Here is a 14,287-nt window from a genome sequence, read left to right as displayed (position 1 = left end):
CAAAAGGGAACATATTGTGTAGAAATACGGGCCCCAGAATGACAATCTCGTCGACTAGATGAACTAGAACGTGCGTCATGATATTGAAGAAGGATGGTGGGAACACGAGCTCGAAACTGACAAGACATTGCGCCACATCACTCCTTAGCCTTGGTATGATTTCTGGATCGATCACCTTCTGAGAGATTGCATTGAGGAATGCACATAGCTTCACAATGGCTAATCGGACGTTTTCCGGTAGAAGCCCCCTCAATGCAACCGGAAGCAGTTGCGTCATAATCACGTGGCAGTCATGAGACTTTAGGTTCTGGAACTTTTTCTCTGGCATATTTATTATTCCCTTTATATTCGACGAATAGCCAGTCGGGACCTTCATACTGAGCAGGCATTCATACTGAGCTGGCAGGACCTTCATACTGCTTCAGAGGCATGCCGTCTTTTTCGTGCAAACGTTGCAGGTCCTCCCGTGCCTCAGGTGTATCTTTTGTCTTCCCATACACGCCCAAGAAGCCTAGCAGGTTCACGCAAAGGTTCTTCGTCACGTGCATCACGTCGATTGAAGAGCGGACCTCTAGCTCTTTCCAGTAGGGTAGGTCCCAAAATATAGATTTCTTCTTCCACATGGGTGCGTGTCCCTCAGCGTCATTCGGAACAGCGAGTCCGCCGGGACCCTTTCCAAAGATTACGTGTAAATCATTGACCATGGCAAGTACGTGATCACCGGTACGCATGGCGGGCTTCTTCCGGTGATCTGCCTCGCCTTTGAAATGCTTGCCTTTCTTTCGACATTGATGGTTGGTCGGAAGAAATCGACGATGGCCCAGGTACACATTCTTCCTGCTTTTGTCCAGGTATATACTTTCAGTGTCATCTAAACAGTGCGTGCATGCGTGGTATCCCTTGTTTGTCTGTCCTGAAAGGTTACTGAGAGCGGGCCAATCGTTGATGGTTACAAACAGCAACGCGTGCAGGTTAAATTCCTCCTGTTTGTGCTCATCCCACGTACGTACACCGTTTCCATTCCACAGCTGTAAAAGTTCTTCAACTAATGGCCTTAGGTACACATCAATGTCGTTGCCGGGTTGCTTAGGGCCTTGGATGAGAACTGGCATCATAATGAACTTCCGCTTCATGCACATCCAAGGAGGAAGGTTATACATACATAGAGTCACGGGCCAGGTGCTGTGATTGCTGCACTGCTCCCTGAAAGGATTAATGCCATCCGCGCTTAAACCAAACCATACGTTCCTTGGGTCAGCTGCAAACTCAGCCCAGTACTTTCTCTCGATTTTTCTCCACTGCGACCAGTCAGCGGGTGCTCTCAACTTCCCGTCTTTCTTACGGTCCTCACTGTGCCATCGCATCAACTTGGCATGCTCTTCGTTTCTGAACAGACGTTTCAACCGTGGTATTATAGGAGCATACCACATCACCTTCGCAGGAACCCTCTTCCTGGGGGGCCCGCCGTCAACATCACCAGGGTCATCTCGTCTGATCTTATACCGCAATGCACCGCATACCGGGCATGCGTTCAGATCCTTGTACGCACCGCGGTAGAGGATGCAGTCATTAGGGCATGCATGTATCTTCTGCACCTCCAATCCTAGAGGGCATACGACCTTGTTTGCTGCGTATGTACTGTCGGGCAATTCGTTATCCTTTGGAAGCTTCTTCTTCAATATTTTCAATAGGTTCTCAAATCCTTTGTCAGGCACAGCATTCTCTGCCTTCCACTGCAGCAATTCCAGTACGGTACCGAGCTTTGTGTTGCCATCTCCGCAATTGGGGTACAACCCTTTTTTGTGATCCTCTAACATGCGATCGAACTTCAGCTTCTCCTTTTGACTTTCGCATTGCGTCCTTGCATCGACTATGACCCGGCGGAGATCATCATCATCGGGCACTGGTTCCTCTTGATCTTCAGCAGCTTCCCCCCTTGCAGCATCATTGGGCACATCGTCTGGTTCCTCTTGATCTTCAGCAGCTTCCCCTGTTGCAGCATCACCGTATTCAGGGGGCACATAGTTGTCATCGTCCTCTTCTTCTTCGCCGCCTTCCATCATAACCCCTATTTCTCCGTGCCTCGTCCAAACATTATAGTGTGGCATGAAACCCTTGTAAAGCAGGTGGGTGTGAAGGATTTTTCGGTCAGAGTAAGACTTCGTATTCCCACATATAGGGCATGGACAACACATAAAACCATTCTGCTTGTTTGCCTCAGCCACTTCGAGAAAATCATGCACGCCCTTAATGTACTCGGAGGTGTGTCTGTCACCGTACATCCATTGCCGGTTCATCTGCGTGCATTATATATAATTAAGTGTGTCAAAAACCATTACAGAACATCATGAATAGATAATTAAGTGACCAAATTAATAGAAGTTCATCATCACATTAGAACCAAAGTACATACATAGTTCTCATCTAACAACATATATATAGCTCTCCAGAGCATGTAATGAATTAAACCATACATTGAAACTACGTAAAACATTTCAATGCGAAAACAAATGCGATCATAATCGCAACCAAGGTAACAATTGATCCAACGGCATAATGATACCAAGCCTCGGTATGAATGGCATATTTTCTAATCTTTCTAATCTTCAAGCGCATTGCATCCATCTTGATCTTGTGATCATCGACGACATCCGCAACATGCAACTCCAATATCATCTTCTCCTCCTCAATTTTTTTCCTTCAAGTAATTGTTTTCTTCTTCAACTAAATTTAACCTCTCGACAATAGGGTCGGTTAGAATTTCCGGTTCAACCACCTCCTAGATAAATAAAATCTATGTCACGTTGGTCGGTATATTTGTCATAAACAATAAATGAACCAAATAGTTATAAAAAGATAATATATACCACATCCGAATCATAGACAGGACGAGGGCCGACGGGGGCGGATACCAAAACCATCGCACTATGTAATAAGAAGGAATAATAAAAGTAACAAAATTAGACAAGTAACTATCTAAAGTAAGAATTTTTTCCTTTCAGAAAGAAGATAAGAACAAGAGGCTCACCACGGTGGTGCTGGCGACGAGATCGGTGCGGGCGATCGACGGCGGTGAAGACGGGGACGGGACGTGACGGACCGCTAAACCTAGACAAATCTCGGGGAAAATGGAGCTCGGAGGTCGAGTTTCGAGAGGAGAAAGATTAACTAGTGTGGCTCAGACATTTCATCGAACACCTCATGTGCATAGGAGGTGAGCTAGAGCACCCAAATGCCCTCCCCTCGCCGGCCAGAAAAAACAGAGCACTGTGGAGTGCTCTACTGTGGCGGTGGGGTATATATAGGGAACTCTTTGGTCCCGGTTCATGGCACCAACCGGGACTAAAGGCCTTTGGTCCCGGTTGGTGCCACGAACCGGGACCAATGCCCCCTTTAGTCCTGGTTGGTGGCACCAACCGGGACCAAAGGCCTTGTGCTGCCCCGCGTCAAAAGTTTAGTCCCACCTCGCTAGTTGAGAGAGCTCGAGAGTGGTTTATAAGCGCTGCTGCGCCCACCCTCTCGAACTCCTCTCAACTGCAGGCTTTCGGGCCTAACTGTTCTCTTTGCCTGTGGGGCCTACTGGGCCTTTTGCGGGCCTGAATCCTGGCCCATGGATGGGTTTCTAGTCGTATTCAGGCCGTTGTGGCCCAGTAGGTGGCATAATTTTTTTTCCTCTGTTTTTTGTCTCTTTTGCTTTATTTGTTTTGTTTTGTTTCTACTTACAACAAAAAACTTATTTATTTTATTTCTAGTTACTTATGTATTTTACTTTAATTATTTTATTTTTATTTATTTTACTGCTGCTATTTTTACTTAATTTATTAAGGTTTATTTATTGTAGTTACTATAGTTTATTTTATTTTATTTTATTAAGGCTTATTTAGTTTTATTTATTTTATTAAGGTTTATTTATTTTATAAATATAAAAAATGAACATAGATGCGCTTATAGAGAAAATTAAACCTAAATTCATAGTAAATTTCTATGAAATTTACTATGAATTTAGGTCAAATTCCCTGTATAAGGGCATCTATTTTCACTTTAAGAGAAGCTCAACAAGGCATAGAGGGACGGGCTTATAAACTGGTGTGAGCGCCCTTCGGTTGGCGAGGTGGGACTAAACACTGGCCGCAACTAGGACCAGCCCTTTAGTCCCGGTTTGTGGTAGGAACCGGGACTAAAGGGTGGTGGGCCAGGAGCGTGGCCCATTGGTCCCGTTTGTCCCACCAACCGGGACCAACGGGTCCGGACGAACCGGGACCAATGCCCCCACGAGGCCCGGCAGGCCCCTGTCCGCACGAACCGGGACCAATGCTCACATTAGTCCCGGTTCGTGACTGAACCGGGACTAATGTGAATATTGCCCTGTGACCAAAGCCCAGTTTTGTACTAGTGACTATTTGGTTCATTTATTGTTTATGACAATTATGCCGACCAACGTGACATAGATTTTATTTATCTAGGAGGTGGTTGAACCGGAAATTCCAACCGACCCTATTGTCGAGAGGTTAAATTTAGTTGAAGAAGAAAACAATTACTTGAAGGAAAAAAATAAAAAAAATTGAGGAGGAGAAGATGATATTGGAGTTGCATGTTGCGGATGTCGTCGATGATCACAAGATCAAGATGGATGCAATGCGGTTGAAGATTAGAAAGATTAGAAAATATGCCATTCATACCAAGGCTTGGTATCATTATGCAGTTGGATCAATTGTTACCTTGGTTGCGATTATGATCGCATTTGTTGTTGCATTGAAATGTTTTACATAATTTCAATATATGCTTTAATTAGATGCTCTGGAGAGCTATATATATGTTGTTCAATGAGAACTATGTATGTACTTTGGTTTTAATATGATGATGAACTTCTATTAATTTGGTCACTTATCTATTCATGAGAGCTATATGTTGCCTTCAATTTCAGGGTCTTATAGCTCAAAATAATCAGTAAATGCATGAAAATAACAAATGAAGTCAGAAAGGGTTGAAAATTGTTGATGTGGCTTTGAATGATGCATTTTGAACACAGAAAAACTATGGAGTTCAAGTAAGTTAAAAAAAATGAAATCCCTTTGTAGCAGACGAGTTTCCGTATGAAACCCTGATATTTCGAAAGAGATTGTCCGTTTTGTACACGAAGTGCATCCAGTTTTTGCCGTAACCCTCTCTACTTTTTTCTTGCACATGCTATGTGGGTGAAATTATGATACCATGCCAACTTTTAACCTTTTCAGAGTTTATTTGAAATGCTTTTCAATTTCAGGGTCTTATAGCTCAAAATAATCAGTAAATGCATGAAAAATAACAAATGAAGTCAAAAAGGGTTGAAAATTGACGATGTGGCTTTGAATGGTGCATTTTGAAAACAGAAAAACTATGGAGTTCAAGTAAGTTCAAAAACATGAAATCCCTTTGTAACAGACGAGTTTCCGAATGAAATCGTGATACTTCAAAACGGATTGTCCGTTTTGTACACGAAGTGCATCCAGTTTTTGCCGTAACCCTCTCTACTTTTTTGCACATGCTATGTGGGTGAAATGATGATACCATGCCAACTTTCAACCTTTTCAGAGTTTATTTCTAGTGCTTTTCAATTTCAGGGTTTTATAGCTCAAAATAAACAGTAAATGCATGGAAAATAACAAATATCATAAAAAATAAATAAGTAATTAGAAACAGAATAAAATAAACTTTAATAAAATATATAAGTAGAAACAAAATAAGTTAAACTTTAATAACATAAATAAAATTTATGAAACTAAAATTATCAACGTTTTTTCTGTTCAAAACATTATAAGCAACCTCTATTATTACTAAAACTAAAATTATATAAAATTGATGCAACTAAAATTATCAAAGTTTTTTCTGTTCAAAATCATTAAAAGAAAAAATAATTTTCATAAAGAACTTTTTTTGTTAGAAACTTTAATAGCAAAAAGAATTATCATAAAATAAAATAAATAAGTAATTAGAAACAAAGCAAAATAAAATAAATAAGTATTTTGTTGTAAGTAGAAACAAAATAAAATAAATAAAGCAAAAAAGAAAAGAAATAAACTGGAAAAAATAGAAAAACGCCACCTACTGGGCCACCACGGCCTGAATACAACTAGAAACCCACCGATGGGCCAGGATTCAGGCCCGTAGAAGGCCCAATAGGCCCACAGGCAGATACAGTGTGTTTAGGCCCGAAAGCCTGCATTCGAGAGGAGCTCGAGAGGGCAGCGGGTGTGGGGCTTATAAACCACTCTCGAGCTCCCTCAGCTAGCGAGGTGGGACTAAACTTTCGTGTCGCGACGCGGGTAGCACAAGGCCTTTAGTCCCGGTTGGTGCCACCAACCGGTACTAAAGGCATACATTGGTACCGGTTCGTGGCACCAACCGGTACCAATGCCCCCCCTTTAGTCCCGGTTTGTGCCACCAACCGGGACCGAAGGCGTCTGCTTCCCGCCCTTTGGGCTACTGAGAAGAGGCCTTTGGTCCCGGTTGGTGGCACCAACCAGGACTGAAGGTTGGCTTTGGTACCGGTTCGTGCCACGAACCGGGACTAAAGCTTTTCCTATATAAGCCACACTTGTGAAATTTTCGGTTCAGTTCTTCTTCCCACTGCCCCGACGCCGTCGCCGCGTGCTCCCCTGCCCCGACACCGTCGCCTCGCGCGCCCCTACCCCGACGCCGTCGCCGCGCCGCCGCCTCCTGCCCCAACGCCGTCGCCGCGCGCCGCCCCTGCCCCGACGCCATCGCCGCGCCGCCCCGCGTCGTCACCGCCCCGGTCCGCGTCGCCCCTGCCCCGACGCCGTCGCCCCTTGCCCCAACGCCATCGCCGCGCCGCCCCGCGTCGTCACCGCCCCGGTCCATGCCGCCCTTGCCTCGACGCCTTCGCCGACGCCGCCCCCAGTGAGCCCCGGCCCCCGCGCCCCTGCCCTGCCTCCCCGCCGCCACCGCTGCCGCCGTGGCCGCCGTGATGATTTTTTTCATAGATGTGATTTTTTTGTTCATATATCATATGATGTTTTTATATTGTTCATAGATGATCGATCATATTTGTTCATATGTATGCAAGCGAAGTCGTTGTAGTTAGTTGTACTATTTAGGGTTAGGGTCGTCGAGGAAAGAAATTAAGGAAAGAAGAAAAGAGGAAGAAGGAAGAAGAAGAAAAATAAGAAGAGGACGAAGAAGAAGAAAAAAACAGGAGAAGGAGAAGGAATAGAGGTGAAGAAAAAAATAGATTAAAATTAAATCTATTTTTTCTTCTTCTCCTCTGTTCCTTCTTCTTCTCCTTTTTTTCTTCTTCTCCTCCTTTTTTCTTCTTCTTCCTCTTCTTATTTTTTATCGGGTATGTCCTTGTCGATATACCCCCTCCCCGATAACTTCGACATGAGGGGAGGGGGGTCGATAAATAATAGAACTAGTTAAACAAGTTTATTTTTAGTAAGTACTACTTTATTTTATTTATAGTAAGTGCTTAGTAGTTGAACTAGTTGATTTAATAAAACTACTTTATTTTACTATAGAAGTAGTTTATTTTTAGTAAGTACTACTTTATTTTATTTATAGTAAGTGCTTAGTAGTTGAACTAGTTGATTTAATAAAACTACTTTATTTTACTATATATAGAAGTAGTTTATTTTTAGCAAGTACTACTTTATTTTATTTATAGTAAGTGCTTAATTACTAGTTGAACTAGTTGATTTAACAATACTAGTTTATTTTAGTATAGAAGTAGTTTATTTTTAGCAAGAAAATTAATAGAACTAGTTTGTTTTTTTAGTTAAAGCAATTATTCCCGCATCGACGTCGACGATGCCTATCCCGCATCCTCGTCGTCGACTCGGCGGAGGAGGCCGGCTTGATCAGAGGGCCCTGTCCGGGACTGGGCTTCGCCGGGCTGGTTTTGGGAGGTGCTACCTTCCGGGGGGCGTAGGTTGGTGAGGAGCCAGCCCGTCGTTGACCCGATCCTTGTTTGCTGGCGGTCGCGTGGGCCAGTGACGGTGCCGAGGCTTCCGGACACCGCGGAGGTGGTACGTCACCGTGTCAGCGAGGAGGACCAGCACGTCCGTCGCTACATGGTTGCGTTGGAGGGCAGGTTCGACAATACCTGGCAGGTTCTTCAGGGATCTCACTGGAGCTATGATCCTCTGGTGGTTCCTTCCCTTTGGGTGTCTACCGCCCGCGCCGATACCCGTCGGGCGCTCCGGTTCTAGCTGTACTGGCGATGCTATATGTATGATAGTATTCGAGGTGTATTAGTGATAATATTTGACGATGTACGGACGCATGGAGATAATGTAGTTTTGCTTATAATTGAATGCATCCTAATTTGAATACTACTTTATTTTGCGATTTGATTTTGCTTATTGAATGCTCAAATTGGAAAACTACTCCTACTTTGAATGCTAAAATTGGAGAGCACTATGCAAGGCATATGCATATGATTAGTTGATAGCTTATAGGGTTTTTGTTTTTGCAGAAATCTAGGAGCCCCCGGCCCCTCCATCATCCCCGCCTTCGTCCCCGTCACCGACCCCCTTCGACATTGAGGTGAGACCAGCCAAATCCTCTTTTAGAAAGATAATTAAACGATATTTCGGGTTGACTTTAAGTCTGTCGAGTCTCCACCATATATGAGAGGATGAAGAATCCCGACTGTTGTCGTGGGGGTAGCTTCTCCTTCGTTCCCGTGTGCTAGACAATTTGGTGTAATGCACTCGGGAACGAAAGGAGGAGCTACCATCACAGATGGTCGCAAATGTCAGAGAGGAACAGTGAGGGAGAGTTCCACCATATATATATGAGAGGACGAAGAATCCCGACTGTTGTCGTGGGGGTCGCTTCTCCTTCGTTCCCGTGTGTTAGACATTTTGGTGTAATGCACTCGGGGACAAATGGAGGAGCGACCATCACCAACGGTCGAATGTATACACCACGTGAGCTGAGAGTTTTCAAGTAAAGACTCAACAAACCGATAGTCAACCCGTGATGAATAATAATGATCTGATTTAGTTTTTGTAGTACATATATTTAATTGTACAAGTTTAATCTTTGAATTATGAACGTAGGAAATGTCATCATCGGACAACGAAAGTCTCCCGGGGGAGTGCGGGTGGTGCCACGACGATCGAGGTTTGTGCGACAGGCCTCACCTGGACGATGGTCGGCTCTTCAGCATTAAGCTCGAGGAGACCTTCGATGTTGAAACAGTACGCAACGGCGACAAGTGTTTTTTTCGTAATTAAGGATGACTTCAACTATTTCAATGTGTAATTTTCATCTTTTACAATTCGAGTATAGCTTATCCCATGCCATGCAAGACGCTATGTCTTGGAGAGGATGGATTTTGAAGACCATGAAAATTTTGAAACGAAGAAAATTCACCTAAGGACCCATCATGATGTGGATTTTGAAGTAAATCTGTATAATGCGGAGACTGTAACCCATTTTGGTTGCAAAAATTGGGAAGCATTTTGCAAGATGTATGGTTTTGATGAGGGTATGCTTGTCACTATGGATCTTGGTGATCCTGAAATCGAGCAAGACAATATGGACATTTGGGTCCTTGTTGATACGCCTCCAGTTCTACCGCTATGTGAGTTTCTCAAACATAGTTATTAGCTAATTTATATTGTTTATTTCAAAATAGTTGACAGCTTATTTTGATTGTTCAAACAATGTGCGGAACATGGTAGACAAAACCCACTACACCGATGGCTCCGAATTAACTTATCAGGAGAAAAATCATCTGGTCGGATTTTGTACTGATCTTGAGAATTACAATATCTACAATCAAACTCCTCAACATTATGGTCAATACGTGCCACTAGTGCACGTGTTGAACCACGGTAACTACCATGGAGATACCCTGGTAAGATATTTTACTATTACGACATCCGTGCATCTTTTGCATACTTCTAAAACTAGTACATCATTGCTAACTATGAAGTTATTACTATGTTTTTAACAGAGAATCCCAGAGGATTGTGTGCCTCATTTGATGTATCAGAATGGCAGCCTTCATGTTTTGAACATATATCCAGGTCATCCTACGAATCTCATCTGTCCATACCGGATTTCTAAAAGAAGTGGAGACATGCTAATCAGAGAATGGAAAAAATGTATGGACAGTCGTAAGGAGGTTCTTGGAAGCAAAAGGAAGCGAAGCGCAAGAATTGGAGAGAGGATGATCTCCATTCTACATAATGGAGAGTCAAGGTCTATATTGTTTTATGCTATTTTACCTTAAAGAGGGTATTTAGGTCCTACCTAATACTGATGATCATGTGCTAAGAACAAAGTAGGGTTTGTTCGATGACTATCAGGATGATGATCGTATGACTTGTTATTAATAACGAGTAGAAGTTGTATGATGATGATTAGTAGGACTTGTTATTATGATGATGCATGATGCAAGCATGAAGAGTTATTATATATCTGTGGATGAAATGTACATGGATTGGATTGAAGTGAAGACAACATATATGTGGTGCATGTCTAAAGTAGTACAATCCAAACTTGATCAAGTTAGGATTAGTATTACTTTCGACATGCACCACATGTTGCCTCACTTCAATCTAAGTCATGTTTAGGCATAGCAGTAGCAGTAGCACGGAGATAAGAGAGGACACATCTCTCTATTAGCTACCTATACCAACCTAAATTAACACCCAAAACCCCTAAACCACCTCCTTTCAAAAAAAAGCCGCTGAAATGCTGACGTGTGAAAGCTTATTGGTCCCGGTTGGTGCTACCAACCGGGACCAAAGGCCCTCCTGCCTGGGCTCGCCGGAGCGGCCACGTGGAGGCCCATCTGTCCCGGTTTGTATAAGAACCGGGACTAAAGGCCCAGGGCATTAGTAACGACCCTTTAGTCCCGGTTCCCCAACCGGGACAGATGGGCCTTATGAACCGGGACAAATGGGCCTTTTTCTACTAGTGATAGCAGCTGGATGCATCTTGCCGCACGGCTGCCATTGCCAGGTTGCGAGCTACTGTGCTGCCGCCACCGCTGAGGTCATTCGGCGCCGCCATGGAAGAGCTCCGCAGGAGAAGAAGCAAACCCTAGCTCTCGGTAGTTAGAGCATCTCCAACAGCCGCGCTTCGCGCCGCGTGCTAAAAACTAGTTTGCCGAGCGCCGTTCGCCTGGTTTTGCGCGGCCGCCAGCGCTGGCTCCAACAGCCGCGCTAAAATGCAGCGCGCGCCGCTCCAGCAGCGCGCAAAAAATGCAGCGCGTGCGACTCGCACAAACAACGTATACATTTCAAATAGAAGCAAAAATGATCAAACTAACAAAATAATCAACAATAAATAGTTCAATTTTGTTATTACAACCCAAACAAATAGTTTATCATTCAGTACAATAAATAGTGCAATAAACACAACAAATAGTTCATGAACAATACAATGTCGAACGCATAAATCATGCTCTTTGTCGTCCATGCCATGCCCACCACTCCTCAATGAGATCCTTCTGAAGATCATTGTGCGCTGCGGGACGCCGAATGGCATGATAGGAGGCAACAAAACGTGCCACCCTTTCAGCCGCCACGGGACTAGAGGAGGTGGGGGAGAAGCCGCCGCAGCGCGGGGATAGGCCGGGGAAGCGCCGGAACGGTCGCCGGGTGGCGCGGGCGGCGACGGCGGCGCGGCTGGATGGGGGTGGGAGTTGCGAGCGAGCGCGCGGGAGCGGGCGCAGCAAATAAGCAGAGCGCGATTGAGTTTCGGCCCGCGCGCTGAACTACATATGCCGCGCGCGCTGTTTTTGCGTGCCCGCTCAAGCAACTATACCGATTGCGCGCGTGCTAAAACGGGCAATTTTACGGCGCGGCGCTAGTTTGGTGTGGCGGTTGGAGATGCTCTTACGTACGTATCTCATATCATACAGATCCTTACGATACGTGAAGCGAAGCTAGGGAATTGGAATCGGGAACAGGAGTCAGGATTGCAAATCGGTGGGCACAGTGGTATTAGATGCTTTGAGATTTTGAGTGCCACGTGTCAATCATCGGGATGGTCTCATACAATTTTTTTCTGCATGCGTGCCAGCTCTTGCCTGCGGTAACGCTGAAGTCAGCACTGATTAGGTGCATGGCAGGGCGGGTGGTGCTGCGGTGCAGGACGTGTGCGGCGGCTGATCCCGCCACGCCGGCAGCTGTGGTGTTCCCGTCTTGAACGGGACGAAGGGACTTACACGGCCCAACCACAAATCCAGACTGTAGGAAACCGATCCGACTCCTTTTCGATGTCCAACTCTACACGATATATAGTCAGAACAGCACACAAACAATCCAAGAAAAATGTCATGAACACGAGAGTTTTGCCCAACCAATCCCTCCCCCAGAACTTTCGTGTTCTTACCATCGCATGGCCGACGCGACGATGCTGCCGTCGTCGTTACCGCGTGTCCAGGGGGTGGCACGCTCCTCCCGTGAAACCGGCAGCGAGCTGCGGCTGGTGGATATGGACCGCAATCTCGTATTATGATCAAAGACCGAGGAACAAGCGGGTCAGAACGACGGAGAGAATGATGAGATGGAATAGTGACGACGCACCTTAAGGACACGGTCGGTCGGTCGCACAATGGTGTAGGCTGCTAGCAGGGATCATTGCACTGACGGGATATTCATTCAACACTCCAATGTGCCGTTCCTGGCGCCGCCCCCACGGCCATGATTCTTTGTCTCCCCCGATCTCCGTCGTCCAATACGCACGCACGCTGCTGCTAGCTAGCTAGCTTCCTCGTGGCTATGGCTAGCTAGACGCTGCAGCCTGAGAGCCCCTGGGTTGGAACATGTGCCCGTCTCTGCTTCCTCCGTGCGCCATCATCACTCCCCTGCCCTAGCTCGCCCCATGCCGATGGGTACGCCTTTGCCGCCTAAAACTAGTTGTGCATGTCCGCAGGCAGGACCGGGGATCTTTTCCTACGTGCTCTTTGCCTCGTCGGCGCTGCCACAGGCAAACGGGAGCGCCCTCTCGTCTGGTTGCAAAGGACGTTGGACGTACGAACTCTCAAAGTTGTAGGCAGTGGCATTATTCAAAATGGCACTACTCACTGGCACAGACATGCATGCAAAACGAGTCAATGTCAAGCATCACAGGGCTACCGACTTGTTCACGTTACCGCCATATAGTTACGTTTGTCAGGGCAGTTTCAGGGCACCAACTGCTAAACAGAAAAAAAGGGCAATAAATACAAGTTACCATGACAATAGTGCCATGGATGCATGGCTCATGATCAAGCTCTAGCTCGCCTAAGCCAATAATGCAAATAGGCGCTGTTTGTCCATGATATAGCTACACCTGCATGCACGCACGCACGCACGACCCTACTGATTAATTAACAAACCCTGACAGCATTCAAGCTTCTGGTCCATGGGAATACACGTACACAGGGAGTACAATGAAATGAAGGCCACAAATTGTAGTACATGGTACGAACGACAGCTAGTTACGGCTAGGTTTATTTACGTTTTTTCTGTGTTCCAGAGGTAGCTAGATCTCCACAGAAATTATTAGGTATATATAGGAGTATATGGATGTGAGTCGGTTAATGAATTCCAGGAGGCATGCATCCATGCAAGTACTCCTATATGCATGGGCAAGAGAACTTTGCTACACTTAGAGCATCTTCAGCCACGTACCTCTAATTCGATCCCTCAAACGTCCGCGGACGCGTTCGGTCAGTGATTGGGCGTGTCCGTTTTGAGCCCCTATTTGTCCATCCGCGCAGCCCACAATCCTTATTTTCTTCCTTATATGTCCGGTCACTTGCACGTGATTGGTGGAGATGAAGAGAGAGAAATAAAAGAATGATAAAGAAAGAGAAAAGATGGTCCGGGATGGGGTCGCGTCCTACCTGGCGGAATGCCCGGGCGCGCCCGGGCGTGTCCGCGAGCCCTCATATCCTCCCCATATTTAAGATGAATATGAGGGTTCGCGGACAACCCGGGCGTATAGCGATGATATGAGGGATCCGGTTGGGTCACGTTTTTCCTTCTGTTTTCTATCCGGTCACTGACCGGGCGCATCTACGGGTATATGAGGGATGGTTTGAGGCGTCCGACTGTAGATGCTCTTACAGAATTTTGCTACAGAATTCCTCTGCGGACTGACGTGGAGAAAATCAATATGTGGAAGCTGAAATCACGAGGGGAAGTATGCTAAAATCAAGGGGCGGGATTAGTGTGTAGGTTTGAGTCCGTAAGTGTATCATTTCTGCCAGATATATGCATGGGCATGACGCAGCAAACGTAGGCTTCTTGCGAATTTAAGGTTCATGTGTACCCGGGCAGGA

The sequence above is a fragment of the Aegilops tauschii genome, chromosome 7 (assembly GCF_002575655.3).
Source record: "Aegilops tauschii subsp. strangulata cultivar AL8/78 chromosome 7, Aet v6.0, whole genome shotgun sequence".
In the NCBI taxonomy this organism is placed as follows: domain Eukaryota; kingdom Viridiplantae; phylum Streptophyta; class Magnoliopsida; order Poales; family Poaceae; genus Aegilops; species Aegilops tauschii.
Note: the sequence above shows the minus strand (reverse complement) of the source record.